This window comes from Mastomys coucha, unplaced genomic scaffold (assembly GCF_008632895.1).
Source record: "Mastomys coucha isolate ucsf_1 unplaced genomic scaffold, UCSF_Mcou_1 pScaffold8, whole genome shotgun sequence".
NCBI lineage: Eukaryota > Metazoa > Chordata > Mammalia > Rodentia > Muridae > Mastomys > Mastomys coucha.
Window position 1 is genome coordinate 53,078,967 of NW_022196914.1, and position 24,683 is coordinate 53,103,649.

The 24,683-nt window shown below is 43.6% G+C and overlaps 1 protein-coding gene across 2 annotated transcripts in view; it reads left to right on the forward strand.

Annotated features, from left to right (window-relative positions):
* Serinc5 (serine incorporator 5) overlaps nt 1-24,683 on the forward strand; it is a 104,328-nt gene that overhangs the window by 9,851 nt on the left and 69,794 nt on the right. Inside the window, exon 1 of one of the 2 annotated variants that reach the window (XM_031360739.1) lies at nt 16,944-17,044. The exons of the other annotated variant lie outside the window; for it this stretch is intronic. The gene's annotated coding sequence lies outside the window, so the exon portion shown is untranslated. Of the gene's footprint in view, nt 1-16,943; nt 17,045-24,683 lie in introns of those variants that run through there. 2 annotated transcript variants of the gene reach the window in all.

Here is a 24,683-nt window from a genome sequence, read left to right on the forward strand (position 1 = left end):
TGCCTCAAGTTTATTTGTAAAAAACAGCATAGGACACTGGTCATCAGCAAACTGTGTGGGTAGGTGTGTCACAGCAGTCTCTCTGTCTTCACACTGGCAGGAGCCTTTTCTTTTCTTTTTCTCTTTCCTTTCTTTTTTTTTTTTTAAAAAACCTAGGAAGTGTTCATTTCTGGAATTTTTTTCTTTCTTTTTTTTTTTAGAATTTTTCTTTTTCTTTTCTTTTTTTTATTAGATATTTTCTTTATTTACATGTCATATGATTTCTCCTTTCCCAGTTTCCTCTCCAAAAAAACAAAACAAAAACAACAAGAACAAACCTCTGTTGCCTCCCCTCTTCCCATACTTGCTACCCCACCCTCTCCCACTTATTGGCCTTGGCATTCCCCTACACTGGGGCACCGAACCTTCACAGGGCCAAGGGCCTCTCCTCCCATTGATGACCAACTTTGCAATCCTCTACTATACACATGCTGCCAGAGCCATCAGTCCCGCCATGTGTATGCAGGAGCCTTTTCTATGGGCCCTTCACAGGGGCCTGGGCACCTTTGGAAGCCTGGGCTGGAGCTGGAGCTACAGCCTCTGCCTTGGTTTGAACCTTGGACTTTGGTTGGCAGAGCCTTTGACCCTTGGCTGTGTAGCTTCGAATCCTCTTCTCAAGCTTGGGTGAGTTTGTGGCATCTTGGGCTTGATGGCCTCTGCACCTACTGTACTCACTGCCTTTGCATTGTTGGTCTGCATCTTCTTCAGACCTTTCTTGTTGTGCTTCTTGGCAAAGCACATGTTCCTCAGGAACTTGGGGTCAACTCCCTTAAGAGATGCATATCTTTGTGGCCAGGGTTTTTTAATGTCATTTCTGTGCTGTTTGTGGGACTGGTTGTACGTGGTGTGGTTCTTGGACCTGGCCATGTCTGCACGGTAACCTGCAGCTCCTGAAGTGCCTGGCACTGGAGGAGTTTTTCAAGGCTCTTGAACTATGTGGCAGTATTGTGAAACAGTGAGGAAAAGAAAAATCCCTTATCGTTACTTAGAGCCATGTTTTGATATTTAATATATCCAGTCATTTTTGCTTAATATGCAAAACTGGGTCACTTCAGTCATTTTCAATCTTTAACTTTGAGCTTATTTTATTGACACACACACACACACACACACACACACACACACACACACACGCACGCACGCGCGCACACCAGTGTCCCAATGAGCCAATTCATTGTTTTGACATCTTTCCTGTTTTATTGTGCCTAGTGTTGTTTTGGCTATATTAAATTTGAGTCCTGTTATTATCACTAGCATGTGGCACTTTTAGTTTTCTAGTCATTTACATTTTTTAACATATAATACAGGCAGTGTACAGTGGATGCCTGTATACTGTCTCAACTGTGCTGTCAGGCAGTGCCCTATTGTTGGAGCTGTGGGCTAGTATAGCTCACAGTGTGCTGATGCTGGAATGGTAACCAGGCAGTTTCTTAGCAGGGTTTAGCCACATTCCAGTGTTGAAGAGAGAAGTCTCTGCGCCTTTCTTCCCTTGCATAGTAAGGGAGTGAAGAAGGTTGCTGGGTGAGCTGCATACTTGGCATGAAGGTGGCTCCCTCACATTTTTTCCCTTGAGTTTCATGATAGCTGACCTGGGCTAGCTTACAAATGGCTGTAGACTGGGTCTTTGTTAGCAGAGCAGAGTGCAAAGAATGCTCGGGAGGCTGGGGAGCCACCAGTGTAGAGGAAATGGAAAACAGGTTCTGAATACTCTCTGAGCTAAAGAGATAAAGTCACACCCCTACCCCAGGGCTTGCTTCCTGACTGGTGTTTTCCATGTAAACATTGCCTGTAGATTTCCCATAGGCAGTATCAGGAACTGAGTAGACTATGAGTCTCATCAACTTCACTCAGTACTTGCCCAAGTATTTTTTTTTAAAGATTTATTTATTTTATTTATATGAGAACACTGTTGCTGTCTTCAGACACACCAGGAAAGGGCATGTGGGTGCTGGGAATTGAACTCAGGACCTCTGGAAGAGCAATCGGTGTTCTTAACCACTGAGCCATCTCTACAGCCCCAAGTATTTTAATATAATCATCCTTAAAATCCTCAGTGAAGGTAAGGCAGTGATTCTGATGACATGGCTACTTGTGGTCTAAGCTGTGTAAGTCCAGTTGTCTGAATATTTTGATACATTTTCACACACACACACACACACACACACAGTCTTGCTGTGTAGCCCTGGTTGGCCCATGTTGTTAGTTTGAATAAGAATGGTCCCCATAGGCTTATATATTTGAATGCTTAGTCAACAGGGAGTGGCACTATTTGAAAGGATTAGAAGGATTAGGAGGTTTGGCATTGTTGAAGTAGATGTAGCTTTGTTGGATGAAGTGTGTCACTGGGGGTGGGGTTTGAGGTTTCAGAAGCCCAAGCCATGCCTAGTGTCGTCTCAGTCTATGAACCAGGATGTAGCTCTCAGCTGTTGCTTCAGTGCCATGCGTAGCACCATAGTCTTAGCCATGACAGTGGACCAAGCCTCTGAAACTGTAAAGCAAGCCTCCAGTTAAATGCTTTCTTTCATAAGAGTTGCCTTGTCCATGATGTCTCTTCACAGCAATAGAAAAGTAACTGTTCCTTGCTGTTACTTGCTGTTAGCTCAGACTGGCTATGAATTTGTAGCAGTCCTCCTGGCTCTGCTTTTTAGTGCTGGGATGACAGAAAATCTTTCCCCTCCCAGACAGGATCTTAACTGTAACTGAGGCTGGCATGGATCTGTGTATCTGCTAGCCTTGAACTCACTGCAGTCTTATTGCTTCAGCTTCTCAAATTCTGGAGTTATACTAACAAGGGTTCTTACACAAGCCGCTAGGCTTGTAGAAATAGCCATAATATGCATTTGCTTTTTCTTCCCAGATCAAGCTGTTTCTAGTATTGAAAAGTTGTTAAAACCTATGTAATGAATGCCCTTGCCCAGTACCCTTGATCTTATCCCAGAGCTGAGCAGTGATGTCCGGCTCACGTAAAGACCAAAGCTCTTGTCCCCTCATATCACCCCAGGGCTGGCCGCTGTGCTGTCACCCAGGACAGGCAGCTGTGCTATCACCCCAGGGCTGGCCGCTGTGCTGTCACCCAGGACAGGCCGCTGTGCTATCACCCCAGGGCTGGCCGCTGTGCTGGTGAGTTTCATTTCATATTGCTGTTTGTCAGTGGAGTTCAGTGTTTTTTTTTTTTTTTTTTTGGTTTTTCGAGACAGGGTTTCTCTCTGTAACCCCGGCTGTCCTGGTACTCACTATGTAGACCAGGCTGGCCTCGAACTCGGAAATCCGCCTGCCTCCGCCTCCCAAGTGCTAGGATTAAAGGCGTGCGCCACCACCGCCCGGCGAGTTCAGTGTTAAGATTGAATGTTGAGAGCAGTATTATTGGTCAGATTACCAAAGTAGGCCACTGTGATTGTCCTCAAATACTAGGCTTTCTAAGTGGTCAAAAGGGACCTTCTGTAGCCCTAGTAAAAGAGCATTGTAAAACCTTACCTAAGCATCTAGTTTATACATTAATAATTATTTTATTTTCTTATGAATGATAATCCTGTAAGTCAGCATAGTAGTCGGTGTAGGTGTCGGAAATTCAACCAGTGGTTTGGTCTGCTTATATAAACCATCTGTCTGCATTTTAAGGGAGGGAGGCTTTTGCTCTTGGCCTTTCTTCTGTAGCTTGCCTTAAGATTAAAGTTGCTGAAGTGTTCGGAAAGCAGCTGCTGTGGAAAAACTTAGTTGGACTGGGCTTGTATTACAGAGTCAGTTTTGAAGTGCTGTGGGTTTGAAGTCATGTTCCAGTCAGAAGAAGTGATTAGATAGCATTCTTTGCTCCTCACGAAACCGTGTCTAGTCAAGAGAAAAGTAGGACAAGCTCAGATACTAGCTCGAGCCGTGTTTATGAGAAGATGAGGAGTCGAAGGAAAACCGGACTTCTGTTTACACATTTTTATAGACTGACTAATTGCAGTTTGAAACAAAGCTTGTAGAGTCTTGGTGGAAGTTCCCCTGGCTTTTTGTTCTTGGACGGTTAATACTTTAATGGAGGGCTGGCTCTCCCATTGGCTCTGATCTTGGGTCACAGGAACCAAGGAGGAGTTTGGTGTTTTGTTCCTAACTTCATGCCCTGATCTGCCGTGGTGTGCTCAGAAACAACAGCAGTGCTTTGTAACCATAGTAATGAAGCTTGTCTGACTTGGGTTCTGAGATATCCATGGCTTTGCTAGTGTTCTGTGAGCACCCTGGAGCACATTTGACTTACTCCATTGGCCTGACAGAATCCTTAAAGCACTTTGCCGGTGTATCTTCACTGGATACCCAGGATACTATACATGAAAGGCTTATCCGCTTACCCACTTAGCCACAGCTTGTGCATCAGTGCTTAGCTTCTTAGGGTAACATCCCTCCTAAGGTGGCTTTCTTCACAGCTCCTGGAGGGTTACGCACCTCAGCTTTGGAGCTTCGCTCTCTGGGGAAGGAAAGGTGGATGGGGTTGTGTAGGGTCTTCAGAGTAGAGGGGATCTACTGATAGGACCATGCAGAGTAAATCAGTCTACATGAGCGGGTTGGAGGGGTTCCATGTGGCCTGGCAGTTGTATGCACAGCTATGTCTATGTACTCTGAACATGTTTCCCATAAGAAAGTCTGTACTTTTTGCTTTGTCTTAGCCTTGCCCAAGAATATTTTACCCAAAAAAATTAAAGAAAGAAAGAACAAAAGAAAGGAAGGAAAGAAGAAAGGAAGGAAGGAAGGAAGGAGCGAGGGCTCATGAGATAGCTCACTTGGTAAAGTGCTAGCAGCCAAGCCAGAGGACCTGAGTTCATTTCCTGAGACCTCTCTGGTTGGAGGAGGAGAGAACTGACTCCTGCGAGTTGTCCTGGAACCTCCCCATGCATATTGCTTCCCCACTCCCATACACATAAAAACCTATACATCTCATTGAGCTTCTGTACTGTTAGAGCAGCCATTATGAAGCCGTGGAGCATTATGTTGGATTCTATGCTTTTCTTTATCAAATTTATTTTTATGTACTCGTCTACAACCAAACCCAAAAACTAACAAAGCAGTCCAGGCTGTCCTGGAACTCACTCTGTAGCCCAGGTTGGCCTCAGATTTGTAACCCTATTGCCTTAGTGTTATGAGGCCACTATGCCAGAAACAGATACGTGGTGTCTTTTTACCATGGTAGAATTCATTAACAATAAATGCACACAGTATGTCAATTTCTTTGGCTGCAGTTTATGGAATAGTCCTGTTTAGACCAGTGGCCCTGCCAGCCGCAGGACCTTCCTACAGCAGAGGCCACATTTGTCACCAACTACATATTCACTGTCAAGGTTCTAATGTGGAGTCTGGGACATGCAGCAGAATTTGACAGATTCTTCCTCACTGGGAACCAGAATTGGCCATGGAGGTCCATGGGGGCTGGAATGTAGAGGTCACAAGCCAGGAGCATGCACGGATGGATACTAGCACACAGTAGCTTGTTGGGGAAGAGGCATTGCAGGAGGCAGGTACTGAGGGGTAAAGATAGGGAAGTGGGAAGGGCCAGTATGACCCTGCCTGAGAGCAAAGGCTGCTGATTTTTCTCCTGTCTTCTTTCTGAATACTTGCCCTCCGTTAGGGTCTGGGGAGATGGGTCTGTAGTAAAGGGCACTCACTCTTGGCTCCCAGCACTGCATCAGCTGCCTTATGGCTGCCTGTAACTTCAGCTCTGATAATTTCTTGTGCCTGCACACAAAGACAGGTGCCCCATCCACCTAAGAAAAGAATCTCTTCTGTTAGTTTTTGGTTCTAAATGTTAGGTTGCTTGATACATGTGCAGTGATGTCCCCCTTATTATTCTTGGTACTGGTCACTTATGTCCCTTTGTGGCTTGAGTAATTTAGCTAGGGTGTTTATTAGCTATAGTTATCAACACCATCACCATTGTGATGCTGGAGATGGAAACCCAGGGCCCTGAATACAGGAGACAAGTCTCCTACCATTATATTCCTTGTCCTTGTTTATTTGAGACAGGCTCTTTCTTTAGAAACCTAAAATTAATAGATTTATAGATACAATAACACAAACTTATCAAAGCTTTCAAAATTAAGGAGTTTGTTTTTTAACATTTATTTATTCATGTGTGCGTGGGCACCTGTATGAAGGTACGTGTGTGGGGTCAGAGAACAGCTTGTAGGAAGCAGTTCTCTCCTCCCAAAACTCAGGCTGTCCTGTAGCCGGCCCCTTCACTTGTTGAGCTGGCCCTGAGTGTTCATATGAGGCATCCTGCCACTGTCTCCTAGTGTTCAGACCTCTGGATCATCTGCCTGGCTCTGGCTTTATTACTCTCGTGGAAGATAAGGTTTTTTTGCTTTTCGTGGTCAACTTTCATTTCCCTTTTTTTTTTTAGTTTTGAGATAAGGCCATGCTGTGTAACCTAGGCTGGCCTGAGACTCTCCGTCCTTTTGTGTTAGCCTACCTAGAGCCAGGATTGCAGGTGTGAATTACCAGAGCTGTGGCAGCCATTCACATTGTGTTTACTAACTTCCGCTTTGTTATTTCTTTTTTACACTTTTGTGAGGCAGGTGCTTAGAACATTATTTTCTCAAATATGCATTTAAAACTGTATCAGTGCACTCCATTTGATAATAGTGTATTTTCATTATCTAAGTATTTTTTTAAATTCTTTCATAATTTCTTCTTTGAACTCCTGGTTATTTAGAGAATGTGTTTTTAATTTCTGGTTATTTAGGAATTTTCCAGAGCTGTTTTGCTACTGATTTTTAATGTGTGTGTCCTTTTTATGCATTTGGGTGTATGTGTGTGTTCCCATGGATCTAATCCAGGGTTTTAATGCAGGGTTTTAGCTAGCCATGCCCCCAAGTCCTTCTGCATTCCCTTTAGATTTCTTGTCTCATGCCCAGAATGTGTCATAGCTGGGCAAATGTTGTATGTTCTCTTGAAAAGAACATACATTATACACTTACTAAGTGTTCTCATTTGTTGATAGTGTTACTCACATTTCCATCTTTCTAGAATTTTGTTTTTCTTTTTTCTTTTTTTGTCTAATTCTATTAATTATTGAGAAAATGGTGTTAAAATGTCCAAATATGAGTCTGTCTCTTTCATTAATTCTTTTTTTCCTTAATGTATTTTGAAACTTCATTAGGCATGTGCACATTTAGAAATATATCCCTTTAATAAATTGATCCCTTTTTTTTCTCTTTTTCTTGTTGTTTTGTTTTATTTTTTGGTTTTCTCAAGTCATGGTTTCTTGGCTGTCTTGGAACTTATTCTGCAGACCAGGCTGGCCTCAAAGTCACAGAGATCCACTTGCCTCTGCCTCGAGTATTGGTATTAAAGGTGTGATCCACCACCACCTGGCTAAATTGATCCTTTTGTCTTTGGAAAATGATCCTTTTGTCTCTGGTAATACTCTGTCTTGAAGTTTTCATTTAGTATATATGGCTGCACCATTCCTTTGACATGCATCAACTCTTTGTCCTTATTAAAAGTGTGTCCCTTATAGACATCACATAGTCAGATTTTGCTTTTGACCTAATTTGTGAGTCTTTACCTATGTGTGAATATGTAGCTCATTTATAATATATTGGTTTGAGAATCTGGAAATAATCTACTATGAAAACTAAGTTTGAGCCAGCAAAATTATCTTTGTTCAAAAAACATATATGTTAGGAAGACCAACTGGTTTTGGGATCTAAAGCATGTCAGTGGGGTGGGGCGGGTTGGGGGGGTGGATGGGTCTGACAGAATAATCTTTTAGGACAGAAAAGCACATATTAAGAGGGGTGAGGGATGTCCAGTCAAGTTCATGTGTACACTGGGTACCTCATACCTGATATTTCGCATGGCTTTCTTTATCCTGGGTGGTTTCCTTCAGGGGCATGGGCATGTTGGAAGAGCTCCCAGGTGAGAACTAACCAATGAAGCACTGGGTGGCATATTGTGGTCTAGGTTCATCTGGACACCTGGGGCCAGAAGCCATTTCTGTGAATTCAGCTGTTTTTTACAATGTAGCTATGGAGACTATATACAAGATGGAGTCCCTGTAGCTAAGGAGGCCCCCAGCAATAGTCTAAAAATTCATATTCTTGGAGATTAGAGCTATGCATTTTTTATGTATGTGTATATGTATGCATGCGTGCATGTGCGTGTGTGTAATTTGGAGAACAACCTGCGAGTTTTGTTTCTCTTCTTTCACTGTGTGGATTCCAAGGATTGAACGTAGAGATGGCACATGCAAGTGATGGGTACAACAAACTTTAGGTTGTTGGTAAGGGGCCAGGGTATAGCTGATTGAAGCCTGGTCTCTTAAATTGGTCCTAAGTATGGAAGTATGGATTTAAAAATTGCTTTCCTTAGGTTTTTGTTTTATCCCTGCAAGCAGCTTTAGTGAGATGGTTAGGAAGAACCAGACAGCTCCTTCCCAGGCAGCTAGATAGAACATGAGTGCTAATTTTTCACACTCCCAGGCTCCTCCATTTCGGCTTATATAGACCAGATTCAGCCACTCCCTCAGAAACAAAAAGAGCAAAAGAAATTAATGCTGGAGGAGGAAATCTATTTAGAGAGCCACAATAGATTGGGAAGGATGCTGGGACCCAGCCACTACCTTCCTGCCTTCGAGAAGCTAATAAGGAACACTAGGGTCCTGAGGAGAGGGAGCAAAAGAACCGGGGTGGAGCAGGCATAGTCAAGCCCTCTTGCTCTGACTGCTTGCTTATGAGTTCAGTACAGACTAGTTGAGTGCTGGCTGCTTTCTGCTGATAAATTCAGTTCCCATCACTGGAGGCTTATCTGGGTTCAATTACTAGACCCCTTCCTCAATGAATAAAGTGAAAGGTGACCATGGCAGATAACTGACATCAGCTTTCAGCCTCTACCCATTTTTTCACACACATGCACACACACTGTCACACATGGACACACACCACACATATACACACACACTGTCACACATGGACACACACCACACATATACACACACACAGTCACACATGCATACACACCATCATACGTGTACACACAACACACACACACACAACCTTTAGCATATATTTAGTAGCATATATTTAACTTAGTAAAATAAACATCTATTTCACTGTTTTCTTTTAGACAGTGTATTATAAAGGGTCATAAGTAGTGTCTCTTACTCTAGGCTTAGAGCCCTGGGGATATTGATGGTACATCAGACAAGATGCACAGTACACTATGCACTCATATAATGAATGCAGACCCTGCAAGACAAACCACAGTCTCATGGGAAAAATCCAGATGGGGCACACTTATCACCTTCTCACTAACACATTTTTTTAAAAAAGAAAGCTTGAGATTGAAGAGATGGCTCAGCAATTGAAAGCATTGTCTGCTTTTCTACAAGACCTGGTTTTAATTCCAAGGACCCACAGGATGGCTCACAATCACATGCAACCTCAGTCCCAGCATGTCTGACACCCTCTCTTGGTGTCTGTGTGCTGCACTAAGCATGCAAATGGTACACAGATATACATGCAGGAAGAAATATATCTATACACATAAAATAATTATTTAAAAAAAGGAACCTGGTGAAAATAGTGTTAACCATTTTACAAATCTAAGGTTGCTAAGAATACCTACACTATGGTAAAATTGTCACTTCACTTTGAAAAAGACTTAGTGTGCTTGTAGAAGTAGGTGTTGGAAGTTACAGCCTTGGGTCGCTGTGGAGTTGGGGTTGAGGAGGGGCATCTGACATTGGATGGAGGCTGGTGCTCAGGTCTGTTCTGGTGATTCAGCACCATTTGAATTGTGTACATCTTGACTATGATTGCACAACTGGTGTCTGGCATCTCACAGAGAAAACTGCACTTCCTGTTGAGCTCTAATAATCCCTAATGCATAAACCCTGTTGGAACTTGGTGAACTTTCAAAGTAAGTACAGGATGAGAAGCCTGGAGGCTCTGGACTTGCATGCTTTCTTTTTGTTGAGATGTGAGGTCTGGTCTAGGCAGAGAGCCCTGGACATTCAGCTTCTTAGGGATGCTCTCAAGTCACACTTCTGTTCAGCTGTGAGGTCTGGGGTTGCTCCAGCAGGCTCCTTTGGAGCTACTCCCAGAAAGTTGGTGCTGGAAGGACATGGCCCTCTGACCCATCTGTGTGCTGCTTTCTTGTACTGTCCTAAGCAAACAGCTCCAGAGAGAGGATCCTCCAGTCTGGAGTTAGCTTTTCTTTATTGCTGGTGACCTCTGGCTCAGTCCTTCTTCCTGCTAGCTAGCTGCTCAGGACTGAAAAACTTAGCTGTGTCCTGCATAAAGACACAGCCATTACCATATAATAGTCATAAGGTGGGTGTGCTCTTGTCAATGTAAAAATACAGCTTTCCCCTTAAAGAGAATAAGAGAGAGAGTTTATTCTGGAGTCATTCTCAGTGACCATGGCCCAGGAAGTAGGTTACTCCATGGGGTGGTTTGAATGCATGTGTTTGAATGTTTGTCTTCCAGTTAGTAGAGCTGTTTGGGAAGGATTAGGAGGTGTGGCCTTGTTGGAAGAGATATGACCTTATTGGAGGACGTGTGTCACTGGGGTGGCCTTTGAGATTTCAGATGTCCACATCAATGCAGTCTTTCTCTCCCTGCCTGCAGCATGAGCATCCTATGAGCTCTCAATTACTGCTTCAGTGCTATGCTAGTTAGTTTGCCCGCCACCAGGTTCCCTACCATGACCACCACAGACTAGCCCTCTGAAAGTATAAGCAAGCCCCCAATTAGATACCTTCTCTAGAAGGAACCTTGCTTATAATATCTCCTCATAGCAATAGAAGAGTAACTCAGACACTACAAATTCCTTACTGCGTCCTGGGAGCAGTTTCATAGTTTTACAGAAGAAAGTCTTAAATTAAGAAGGTGATGCAAGATGAAGGGAGAGTTTCTTTAGACCTCAGATGTTATCTGATGACATTTGTAGCTTTTGGGGTGCGGATGTTGGTGCTCTGCTAAATTAATATATTTAAAAGGTTTTAATCTGTTAATCACCAGATGTTGGTTCAGATCAGACACAGAGGTGGGTGAGCAATGAGTGTTGGGAGCTGAAATTACCCAAGATGACATAATTGGGCCTCTGGACCTGCGATGTTCAAGCCTCTCTACATCATTGCAGTTGTAAACAGTCTTTGTAAACACAGCTTCTTTCCAGGAGTTTTCCTTTATAGTCTCTAACTCTTAAATCACAACTCCCTGTTTGGCCGTGAGTCCTGCTGTATGTACAGTTTTAGTGTCCACCTGATCCACAAAGTCGGGACACACCATAGGGGGGTTGTGCTCTGGGCTGAGAGGCTACTCTCAGAAACCCATTACTACCCAGGTCCTGGTGGGAGTATGGCCTGAGTCTCCAGGCACTGAGTTATGACTGTTATAGGAGATAGAGTCTGGGAGGCCACAAGGTCTTCAGGAGTCAGAAAGATGTGGACCCTTCTCCAGTAACTAAGGCTCCCAGCAGGGCCTCTTCAAAGGACAACAGCTGCCAGGCTATCTCTGCTCCCCTCCTGCAGGGCATAAAGTACACAGTACATCTTGAGACTCAGTGGCTGGGTATCAGGCTTTTTTTCAGAGCAACCCAGCAAAGTTCATGGCTACAGATTTTAAACATAATTGTGTTTTAAGTCTTGAATTGTTTTTTTTTCATGCTGTATTTTTCTGTAATAAATGAGGCTTATGCTTTTTGTCTTTAAACTCTCATAAATTGCCTTTTAAAGTCCTAAGAAGTTGCTTATTTTGTTGTTGTTGTTCCACAAAATTATACCCTGTATGTGGATCACAAGATTTAACAGAAAACGGTCTTTAAAAATACTTCCATAACCTGAGATGTGCTTTGGGAAAGTGGCAGGTTGCTGAGTAAGAGAGATTAGGCCACTTCAGCAGGGTTGGGTAACCAATGAGGAACTTTATGCAAATCGTTTTGCCCAGCAGTGGCTTCTTGCTGGAGGCTTTGAAAAGCATGAGGCAGTAAATTATTTCCTTATGGTGATGGGGTGGGGGGTGGGTAAGGGCTCCTGCTCATGGAAGTTTCTTGCAAGCAAGTGATCCAGTGGACGGGTCTCAAACCATTCTTACCCCAGGGGTGATGTGAAAGACAGTGGACTGCTTGAGAAGCACACTGCTGCTCCTCAGTCCTTCCTGTGTGGCTGTAGCATGTTCCCAAGGGGAAAAACTCCTTTCTCTTCCTCTGTTCTTCCAATCCCTTGCCTTTTTTTCCTCTCTTTTCTTTTTCTCTTTCTTTTTCTTTTTCTTTTTTTCTGAGTCTCTGGAGAATGAAAATTAGCAACTTGCATACAAACTCTAGAGCTCATGAAAAATCTATCTATTCTAAGGTAGATGCAGTCGTTCACTCCTGTTATGCCAGTACTCGGGAGGCAGAGTCAGAAAGAGGAGGATTTCTACAAGTTCACCCAGCCTGGGTGTGCAGAGAGGAAGAGATGGATAAGTAAAGTGTTAAGTAAGATTCTTTTCCTCCTTTGGGGGAAGAGAGTTGAAGAACAGACCATGGTGAATCCATGTGTATCTGGTTGTCATATGTTCAGTTCTAGTTTGTGTTTGTGTGAGCTCGAACATTTCTGGGAGGTGTCTGGCAGCAGTGGTCACTGCGGAGGATCAGTAGAGGAGGTCAGAGGGGAGGCAGTCATGTCTGGACATTAGGTTGTCACTTGACAGTTTGCTATGCTGTCTAGGTTCATCTTGAACACGTGTTGGTTGCTTTTTAAAATTTTCAAATCTTGTTTCAGCAAAGCCACATGAGTAAAATTTGGCATCTTATATCATTGCATTTCTCAGGATTACTTTGATTTTGATACTAATATTGATGTCCCTGTCCTTGGAGAGTCAGGGAGCGTAGGAGGGGGTGGTGCATGAAGCATTTAGAAAGTGGGTGTGACCATAACAGAGCTAACCCACTTTTGTTTAGGACTGAAACGCAGATGTCTGGCTGCACATCTGGTACAACTGTGTGCTGGTACTTATTTTTATCTGTGTGCCACAATTTACATATGTAAATGGAGTGTTTTTTTTTCTGAAATTCTGAGATGTAAATAGAACTACAGAAAAGGAGTGTGCCACCCATAGCAGTGGGTGTTAAGATGATAACTAAGCTGTCAGATCTCCTTGTCTGGATTCCAGCTGGTCTGTGGCTTATTAGCAATATCACTCCCAGGGCTGTTTTGGTGTAGGGTGAAAAAACAGACTTGGGAGCTTCAGTGCCAAGACTGAGCCATTTCAATGTGTGCTCTTAAGAAAACTGAATGTTGAAAGATCCATAAAGCACATAAAACACTTTATGTAAACTTTATAAGGCATTTTACAGCAGGCTTATGACTTCAGGAACATGAAGCACTTTCAGCCCCCGAAGTGTTAGGAATTTGCCTTTGGGGGCACTTTGTTCCTGCTTAAACTAACAGGTGTTCAGAAACACTCCATATTCTTAAAGTGGAATTGGACAAATGCCTAACTTCTACTTCGCTCTTGAGCAGAAATATCCAACCAAATAACTAAGCAGCTTTATTTTTTTTTTCTGGAGACAGGGTTTCTCTGTGTAGCCCTGGCTGTCCTGGAACTCACTCTGCAGACCAGGCTGGCCTTGAACTCAGAAATCTACTTGCCTCCCGAGTACTGGGATTAAAGGCGTGTGCTACCACTGCCCGGCTAGAAGCTTTTATAGTTGTATTGGTGGTGGTGGTGGTGGTGGTGGTGGTAGTATGTGTGCGTGCATGTGTGAATCCTGTGTGTGTGAGAGTGCAGGTGTACACACGCCAGGGTGCACATGTGCTGGTTGGAAAACAGCTTTTCTGAGTGGGTTCTTGCCTTCCACTGTGGGTTTGGGGACCTGGAATGCAGCAAAGCACACATTTTTTGCTGCAGATCTATCTTGCTGGACCCAAAACATATTTTTTCTAAAAAACAAAACAAAACAAAACAAAAAAAGAAAAAACAACAAAAACAAAAAACAAAAAAACAAAGCCAGGATGATGATAGATTAGGTTTTACTTTTGAAAGATGTGGTGATGGAAGGTGGCTGGAGAGGTGGTTCAGTGGTTAAGGCTGCTTCTTGATGTTCCGGAGGACCAGAGTTCAGTTCTGGTTATCAATATTCAGGTTAGGCAGCTCAGAACCAACTGTAACTCCAGCTCTGCGGCATCGGACATTCCTTGGCTTTCCGGAGAACTGCACGTTTATGTGAGTATACATTCACATAGACAACACAGACAAACATGTATAAAAATGACAAATATTAATGAAAAAATTAATTTTAATTATTTTTATAATAGTGTGTATTGCTTGAGTGTATGCCTGTGTACCATGTGCATACCTGATACTCCCAGGGGTCAGAAGAAGGTGTGGGATCCTCGGAACTGGAGTTACAGGTACCTGTGAGTCACCAGATAGGTCCTGAGAATTGAACCCAGATCTTTGGCAAGAGCAACAAGTAATATTAATGCTGAGCCATCACTCCAGGTTTTAGGCCTCAGGAGTTATATCTTACTTTCTTTCTGCTAAGCTTCACTGAAAAGCCTGCTGTCATGCTCAGAGGTTTGTCTGTCTGTCCCGAGTGCTTCTCTTTCCTAGTTTAGCCCTCATGCTCAGGCCTTTATGAAACTCCGACTCCCAACATTTTGTTGTTTTGTTTTTGAGACGACCTCATAGAGCCTAGGCTAACCTTGCACTTCTGTGTAGTTGTTGATGACCCTGAACTTCTGATCCTCCCTACATCTCCCAGGTGCTTGGGTATGAATATACCACCATACTCAATTAAAACTTACGATGATTTTTAAAACATTTTACCGAGAGCTTATGAAGGTAGCTCAGTGGGCAAGAGCTGCCAACCCAGACAACCTGAGTTTGATCCCCAGAACCTACATGGTAGAGGAGAGAATTGACTTCCAAAAGTGTCCTTTTTACCTTTACACATGAACTATGGCCCCTGGCATAATATGATATATAATATAAATATATAAATTATATAAAAATTTATTTTAAAAGTTATATAAAAACATATAATTAATAAAATTAATTAATTTAAAAAGTACCCTTTAAGAAAGTTATATTGAGGTGGTGTTTATGTATCATTAGGCCTGTCTGCTTGAAGTGCATGCACAATTGGATGTCTCTGTTTTGGAACATTTGAGGCTGTGCAGTCATTACACACTCTGAACTTCTACATCTTAATGCCAGTTTCTCACTCAGAGTCCTGGCAGTCACTAAGCCACCTGCTATCTTTATGGCTTTATCTATTCTCTGTCCCTTTTGTGTGAAGGGGGCCATCTCACATGTGGCCTTCTCCCACTGTTTCTCAGTGTGTATGCTGTCTGCATTCACGCATTTCTTTCTATGAAGAATACCATATCTGTCCACCTGTCAGAGATCATTTCAGTTATTCCTACTGTTGCATACTGTTTGAGGCTGGGTTTTGTTCTGTAGCCCAGGCTGGCCTACAGCTTTGTATTTATATACTAGGAAAGTAAACCTCAAATTCGACACCAGCATGTGCTGCATAGAAAGGATCCAATCAAGCATTGCTCAAGAAAAGGTACGAATGTCCAATAGGCTCATGAAAAGACACTCAGCATTCTGAATCATTAGTTCTGTGCCGGGAACGACAGTCACAGGTTAGTGACACACAGGTTGTGAATGAATTCACAGACTTAGAGGCAAAGCTGCAGCTGGAGTGATCTCAGGGGAGGGATGGCTCTATTAGGAGACAGGGAGACACTTTTCACAGTGCTAAGGAAAGGGGGTGGGCCTTATTGGGTTGACAGCTGTTTAGGACTCACATCTAGATGGATAGGATGACATCTAATCTTTTGTTTTAAGGCAAAAGCAGCTGAAACATAAGTTCTCCAGTGTTCATTCTCCCTCCTTAGGATCAGCTGCCTATACAATGTCAGCACAGTATCCAACCCCTTCAATAAACACCTGTCTTCCCCTCTGCTGAGTCTCTAACAGTGCGACACAAGCATTGCAGGCCTTGTGTGCCTCTGCCTCCAGTCTGCTGAGGTTACAGGTATGCTACCACCTGGGTGGCATTTTGATTGTTTTAAATAATGCTGTTTTCAATATTTTCCCTACAACTTTGTGTACAAATGTGCTCTTATTTCTTTCAAGTCCATATTTAGGAGTAGAAATGCTGACTCATCAAACTTAACCCTTTGGGAGCCATCAAGCTGGAAGGAGGTTGCTATTTTTCAGGTCTCAACTACCCTTGTCTGAGGGCTCTGACTTGTACAGATCCTTCCTGTGTGCCCTTAAATGGATAGGGCATCCTAGTGGTATGAACTGGTACTGATACCGCCTTTGGCTTTGATTACCTTCTTACTATAAACCCCACTCTCGGATGAGAGGCTGCGTTGGGCTCTTCTAACCTCACAACAAGACTACCTTTGCTTCACAACAGGCTGTTCTTGTAACAGGAGTGTGGGTACCAGAAGTGTTGGTGCGTGGGCTGGCTGCCCAGGTGTCTTCCCAGAGTACAATAAAGAATTGAAACCTAGGGACTGTTAGAGACTCAGCAGAGGAGAAGACAGGTGTTTACTGAAGCAAGAAGCACCAAGTTGGCAAGAACAGGGTCACCAGAGCTGGTAGACCATCTAGCAGTCCTGAGCTGGCCTTTTATAGTGCCCCTGGACTCTCGACTCTTCGATCCTCCATTTTTTCTTAATCATCTTCTCCCCTCTCTTACTTCATCTCCTAGCTGGCCCAGATGGTCCTTGGCCCAGGGAGATAATGAAGGCAAGAGAGGTGCTTACCAGCTGCAAAGCGGGGTGTTGTCTCTTTTTATAGTCCTGCTGCTATGTGGGCAGGTGGTCCCGGGTTGTCCTGAGCAAGCCTTGAGATAAAGCCAGTAAGCAGTGTTCCTCCATGGTCTCTTTTTAGTGACTGCTTCCCTGATTGCCTATTCCCTGCTAATGGCTCAGAGCAAGAACTGAGCAGGGCCAGAAGAGCTGACCTTAAACAAGCCTGGCTGTAGTCTGACTAGACAACATTGCAGAGAATTCCAGTCTGTTGTGAGTATGCTCAGACTATCAGGGGTTGGATACTGTGCTGCACATTGTATAGGCAGCTGATCCTAAGGAGGGAGAATGAACACTGGAGAACTTATGTTTCAGCTGCTTTTGCCTTAAAACAAAAGATTAGATGTCATCCTATCCATCTAGATGTGAGTCCTAAACAGCTGTCAACCCAATAAGGCCCACCCCCTTTCCTTAGCACTGTGAAAAGTGTCTCCCTGCCTCCTAATAGAGCCATCCCTCCCCTGAGATCACTCCAGCTGCAGCTTTGCCTCTAAGTCTGTGAATTCATTCACAACCTGTGTGTCACTAACCTGTGACTGTCGTTCCCGGCACAGAACTAATGATTCAGAATGCTGAGTGTCTTTTCATGAGCCTATTGGACATTCATACCTTTTCTTGAGCAATGCTTGATTGGATCCTTTCCCTGGTTCTGAGTTTCAGGAGATCTTCACATATTTCAGATTCCAGGGATGTCCCTCTGAGGTGCCTGAGCTTTGAATACTTTCTTTTGTTTGTTGTCTTTTTTTATGATATTACTTGGAACAGAAAAGTGAATTATTTTGGTGAAGTATGTATAAAACATCTCTTTTTCCTGTTTTTGCTTGTCTTGAAGATCTCTTACATAATTTCCTTTAGATAAAATGTTAAGAGCCCAAATGAAGGGTTAAATCTTGCAGTCTCTTAATACTTACACCATTTAAAATCTTACATGTATTCCTTAGAGTGAACGTTGTACACTCAGCATCTGATACTCAGGTCTAGTCCCATTGTAGGCTCGCAGTGGCTTTTCTTGCCTCTGTTGTGTTGACAAGGTTAACCTGCTGCAATGGATCAGCTTTCTTACTTAAAAAAAATATTGTTGTTGCTGTTTTTTGTTTGTTTGTTTTGAGACAAAGTCTTACTTTGTGTAGCCTTAGAACTTGCTATTTAGATAACGTTAGCCTCAAAGTCAGAGAAATCTGTCTGCTTTTACCTTCCAAGTGCTAAGCTTAAAGGCATGTGCCACCATGCTCCAGTTTTTATTATTTTTAATGGTGTGTGTGTGTGTGTGTGTGTGTACGTACGTTAGCATGTAAACATGTAGTAGTTGGTTTTTGTCAAATTGACCCATACCTAGAATCTCAATTGAGACATTGCTTCCTTCAGATTGGCCTGTAGGCAAGTCTTTGGGTCATTTTCTCATTTTCTTGATTAATGATTGGAATGGGGTGGTGCAGCTCACCGTGGGCAGTGCTACCTCTGGGCTGACCTGCATAAGCCATGAGATTAAGCCAGTAAGCACGTAGCTTACTCTGCTTTAGTTCCCGCCTCCAGGCTTCTGCCCTGACTTTTTAAAAGATGGAGTGTGACTGGAGACCTGTAAGATGAAATAAGCCCCTGCTTCCCCAAGTAGCTTTTGGTTATGTTGTTTGATCCCACAACAGAAAACTAACTAGGATATTGCATGTGGGTTTGTGCATGTGAGTGCAGGTGCCCATGAAGATCAGAGATGTAAGATCTCCCAAAGCTCGAGTTGCAGGTGTGGTGCGCCTTTTGACACTAGGGACTGCCACGGACTGGGTTTCTTTGGGGACCTCTTGTTCCGTGGGGTGATGAGAGTTTTGGCTAAGTGGGCAAGGGACTTTGGCGGTGACAGACAGAAACAGACACAAGGGAGTGTTGTAACTGAATGTAATTTGTACAAAGTAGAAACCAGGCTTATATGGTATACAGAGAACAGGGTAGGCAGGAGATGGCTACATCAAGATCAGTACAATCAATCAGCCAGATGCAAGGCGGAGGAGCAGTGGTGTCATTCTTTGTACTGGCTTGTCCTGGCAGCCCCAAGATAAACTCTCAGGATCTGTCTTGAGACAAGCAGCTGAGGGTCGTATTTTAGCATTCCTTGGCTGTAACATAAATAATCAGTGAGGGAAGCCCTATAACTTCTTTCTAGTCAGTAAAACAATTCTGCGTTGTGTGGGACTGCTCTGATAATTAGCCTAACTGCTATCTCTAACTTTGTGGGACTGCTCTGATGATTTGTGCCTAACTTCTGTCTCTAACTTTGGAGACACTCTGTCTGATAAGACAGCTCCTTTGTAGAAATTCCAAGCTAACTATAGCTAGGAAATCAATTAGGATTATTGAAACACTGTGGAGGCCAGGAAACAATGTTAAATCTCAATTTTAGCTATAACAAAATATTTCTTAGGGCACCTTTATACCTGAATAAAGAAAGCATGCAGATCTCTCCACAGATTATAGCAGAGATCAATCTGGAACACTTCTGAGTTAGGAGATGTCAGTGACTGACTACCTCAGGAGGCTGACTCCTTTTGAAATGTACGCCTCAGTTCTGTGATCAGTTTTTAGGCCTGTCCCAGGCACAACTGAAGTAGACAAGTTCTGTGTAACAAGGGACCAAGCTCAGGTGCTCTGTAGGAGCAGTAAGCACTGTTAAGTGTTTTTTATTTTTAAATATTGTCCTATGAAAGAACTCACTTGAGGCTTCAGTATGGTGAAGCTGCCAGTCACTTAGCTGGGGACTGGACTTTGGGGACTGGCAGCTGATCTCTGAGATGGTTGGCTCACGTGGTTTAATGGTCATGGGGCAGTGGTTGTAAGTGGCACAGTCCTGCATAGGTTCTGATGGAGACCTGAGAGGTGGGTCTGTTTACACACAATCCCAGCACATATTGTGGCAGTTGGGACTAGGGCATTCTATTCTGTCAGTAAGTTTGCCCTGAGACAGGCATCAGAAGCACAGTTCCCACGCCACGAGGAACATCTTTAGGTGGTAATAACTTTACTGGAAAGTAGCTTTTGATTGGGTTTTAAAAAATAATTATTGATTTTTTTAAGTAAAAGATAAGATATTTATTAAATTAAAAAACATTTTGAAGAAAGTACATTAAATGGGTGTATGTTCAAATACCATATATATATTCTTGTTACTTGTAAATACATGTATCTAAGTGCTGTGGCTTTGTTTCTTTTCTTTTCTTTCTTTTTTTAAAATTGGATATTTTCTTTATTTACATTTCAAATGTTTTCCCTTTTCCAGGTCTCCTCTTCGAAAACCCACTATTCTATCTCCCCTCCCCCTGCTTCTATGAGGGTGCTTCCCCGCCCACCCACCCAGTCTTGTCTTCCTGCCCTGGCATTCCCTTACACTGGGGCATCAAGCACACTCAGGCCCGAGAGTCTCTCCTCTCATTGATGTCCAACAAGGCCATCCTTGCCACATGTGTGGCCTGCCCATGGGTCACTCCATGTGTACTCTTTGGTTGGTGGTCTAGTCCCTGGAAGCTCTGGGGGCTCTGGCCAGTTGACACTGTTGCTCCCTCCATGGGGCTACAAACCCCTCAGCTCCTTCAGTCCCTTCTCCAATTCCTCCATCAGGGACCCCGCACTCAGTTGGGGTTGCTGTGAGCATCAGCCTCTGTATTTGTCAGGCTCTGGCAGAGCCTCTCAGGAGACAGCCATATCAGACTCCCTTCAGCCAGCACTTCCGGGCATCCACAATAGCGTCTGGGTTTGGTGATTGAATATGGGATGGATCCCCAGGTGGGGTAGTCTCTGGATGGCCTTTCCTTCATTCTCTGCTCCATACTTTGTCTCCATATTTTGTCCCCCTCGGCCCTCATTGATTTCTTTTTTTAAAGTGTGGTTCTTGGCCTGGAGAAAAAAGACTAGTCAGTCTAGTTAGTAAAGTATTTGCTTTATAAGCATGAGACCCAATTCCAGCCCTAGAACCCACCTAAAAAAGAAAAAGCCAGGCATGATGGCTCATGCGTATAATCCCAGTGCTGGCCAGGCAGCTAGGATTCTCGGGCTAGCCAGACTAGACGACTTGGTCAGTTCCAGGATACTGAGAGATCTTGTCTGGAAAAAAAAAAAAAGGCTGCCACTAACATCTTCACACTCATGGACACACTCATGGGTACACAGAGAGAGAAAATGTGATTTTCCTGTTCTTTCCACTTTGGTAATTTTGGTAGGACAGTTTCTTAAGTTGACTTTGGTGTTATTTCCATGTCTGGTTCCATGCTCACCTGCAGAGCTGTGCCTCTGAGTGTCTTGTTTCCCAGAGTCCAGGCTTCCTGCAGCCACATTGGAGGTCATGACAGTGACTGCCTTCCCAGCTGGCAGAGCATCTGTCCCAGGATTTGGCAGCAAATGCTGCAAAAATGACAGTTGCCTTTGTTGATGCTTGGAATTTGTTCTGAGGGATTCAAAAACTGCTCCACGTCGCTGGCAAAGGAGAAATGAGGAGGCGGCTTACAGAATCCAAAAAGGAATGGTTTGTTCTTCCTTCTGGGGCCCAGATACAATGTTTGAGTAAAGAAGCTGCTGCAGTTTCCCAGAGAGCAGATTGACCCTCAAAGGAAGCCCATCTTTGCTTTCCCATCCCCCCAGGGATTTCCTTAAGCATTGGAAAGAGAGCTGGCCACCAGGTACCTCCCCGAGCAAGTGCCACCAAGGAGTTGAGTTTGAGGAAATGAGAGTCCAGTATCTGGGCGTCTGAGGACATCAGGGCATCTGAGCCTTGGCTATGATACTCTGTAGCTTCCTTGTCAAGAGCCCTGAGATCAGTGCCAGGCAACTGGGAAACGCTGCCTTGAATGATGTCACCGTCCCTATTCACTCCAGGATGAGTGTGAGCGCTTCTGACTTCTCTGCTCTGGCTGTGGTTCTGAAGTTATGAGGTCATTTACATGCAGAGTAACTGACACCATGTGTGGGCAGCTCTTCGTGGCCTCCATGCTAGAGGAGGCTCCGCAGCTGTGCAGGGTTAAGGGTGAGAGCTGAGCTCATCTCTTAGGCCTTCAGGAGAGCAACTTGTGTCTGTCCTCTAGGTTTTCTCATTTACGGATAAGCAGACTTGATGTTGCTCCCCTTTCTCTCTTCTATCCTGTACCTTCCATTTACTTTGTATTTCCCTGACTTTTTCAAACTACCATATATTCTGATTTTTGTTGGGATTTAAAAAGTAGCAGATATTCATGTAAACGTTTTCAAGTATTTCAAATACTTTCTCATTTGTAAGAAATCCTTCAGAGTATTTGTGGGCTCTGTTAGTCATTCCCTAGTACTTTCAACAAGTACCCAAGATAACTTAAAAAGAGGGAGGATTGATTTCTCTCTTGGTTACAGAGAGTCAGTCCACCATCACTAGCTCACTTGCTTTGGGCCCACACTGGCATGATGCATCATGGAGGAACACATAGCAAGGAGATGGCTCCTCTTATGTGACCATACAGTAAAGAAACACACAGAGGAGTTGTGGGGTCCCAAAATCCCCTTCAAAAGTACCCACCACATAATATTCTTTCCACTAGGCCCCTACCACTTAAGGGTTCTGCTTCCTCTCTCGCCCATAGTCGGGTAGATGACACATGCCTTTGGAGAGACATCCAATGCATCTGCTCCAAAAACCGAGGACCCTATTTGACAACATTAATTCCCATTACTTCAGGACGTTTGAAGAATGCTGTTCAGAACTGTATGACAGTGGCTGTGTCTACAGAGCAAGCTTCTGCACTGGCCCTCTGAGGGCAGCTGAGGAAGGCGAGTGTCTGTACTGCTGTGTTTTGCTGGCCTCGTGTACATGTACTTACTGCCTGCAAGATCTCTTTGATGATGTTTTTTTGGGGAGGGCAGGTGGAAGAGTCAAAACAGTCTATTCTAGAGAGCTAGTAAGGGAAAGCTGACTTGTGAAGCCAGATGGACTTTGGGGTCAGAGATCAGGATTTTGGTCATTCCTAAAGTGGTTTCTGTAATAGTTGATCTGGCAGTGACTCAGGTTTTGAAAGTGGTGATTGTGATTCAGAACAGAGTTCCTATTAAGTGAAAGCCCTTTAACAGGTATGGTGTGGTGGGGTGCGGTGGGGGTGGGGTGAGATGGGGCTTGATAATGGATGAATGAATGATCAAGGATGGAGGGCACTTTCATTCACACACACATTTACATACGTATGTGTGTCTGTATGTATGAATGAATATAGTGGGTGCTGGGTAGAGGGTTTCTATAGTTCTGATCTTCACTTATTTCTGGCCATGTTGATAGCTGTACTTTCAATCATTCTCGATGCTTGAAGGTTTCAGGAATTTGCTGTGTAAAGGTGCATTTTAGTTTATTTCCCCAGGGCATCGACTCTTGCTGAGTCTTATTCTCAGGGTGTTATTCTTTGCAAAGCATGTTGCTTGTACTGTGTCCAGTAAGAAAGTTAGAGATAAGAATCAGATATGACTTTAGCAATATGATTATCTGTTCTCCCAAATCCCAAGTGTATTTGTTCACAAAAAAAGCAAGTTAAATACTGTAGAATTCCCAGTTTCCCATTTCTTTCTGCTTGCCATCTGCCCATATATAATTGGGAACAGGTGGTGAAGGCTTAAGGAAAACTTATGGGATTAAGAAATAGAAAGTTAAGCCCTCTTTCTCTGTCTCTTTCTTTCTCTCTGTCTCTCTCTCTCTCTCTGCTTGTCTCTCTGTCTCTGTCTCTCTGTCTCTCTGTCTCTCTCTCTCTCTCTCTCTCTCTGTGTGTGTGTGTGTGTGTTGAAATGTAAGGTCTGTTACTATTTAGGTATGGTGAGGTCAGCAGACCAGAGGAGAATTACATTGCAAAAATAACTTGTTATAGTTGCAGAGAGGAAAGGGACAAGGAGCATTGTTGAGCTACATGGGAAACCACAAAGACAGGCTGGACTTGTTCTTTTGTTGTGGCTTCCTCGAGAAAAGTCAAGGCCAGTGTGGGTTTGCTGGGGATGAGGTGGGCAGGGTAACCTTAGAGGGCTCTGGGTACTTAGTGTGGCTCAGAACCTGGGGTAATTGGGAGTGATTTCTTCCGGGGGTTTAAGAGCAGAGGGAGGATGGATTGGAGAAGAGGCTTTTGCCTGGTTGGTCTGAAGTTGTGCTGTCAGGGAAATAGCTTGCTTTTTCTAGCCACCGAGTAGCTCTGGATAGAGCATCCCCTTCTGGGTCATCCAGACCTCATACCTGGGCATTGGAAACATGGGGAATCTGTTCCTGTCTATTAGGAGGCAATCACAATTGTTTCAGCCATAGTCCTCTTGGGGTGGGATGTGAAACTAAAGTTGTCTGAGGAGCTGAGAGTGAGAAATACAGGTGAGGGATGGAGAGGCCCTACTTTTGGGATTGGGTCCCGCATGGTTCCATTTTGTTCCCAATGGAATTGAGCACTACAAATCCTCTAGAGTCTTTACAGACACCAGATTTGCTCATGCTGATGGGAAGTGCAGCAAAGCTTCATCTGTCTGCTGAGAAATCATCTTAAAACAGTGGCCAGTCCACCAGCTGGTGTGACTCTTTCTTCTTTTGGAGGACGGCATAGTAGGACGTTCCTCATGGCAAAGCAACGTCTGTTTACAACAGTGCAGAGGATGAGACTTGGACTGTTTTTATCAAAGCGGTTACTGAAACTCACTTTAGAGGACTTTTCTTCTGATAATTGTTGATTTTGCTAAAGTTGTTCTTTAATTCATACTAATAAAATATTTTATAAATAAAAGTCCTTTTATGTGGACTGTAGCAAACTAAATTGACTTTAAAATTTTTTCTGGATTATAAATTTCTATTCTTTGATTCTTTACTAACATGTTGCACATTTATCTAATTAAAAAAATA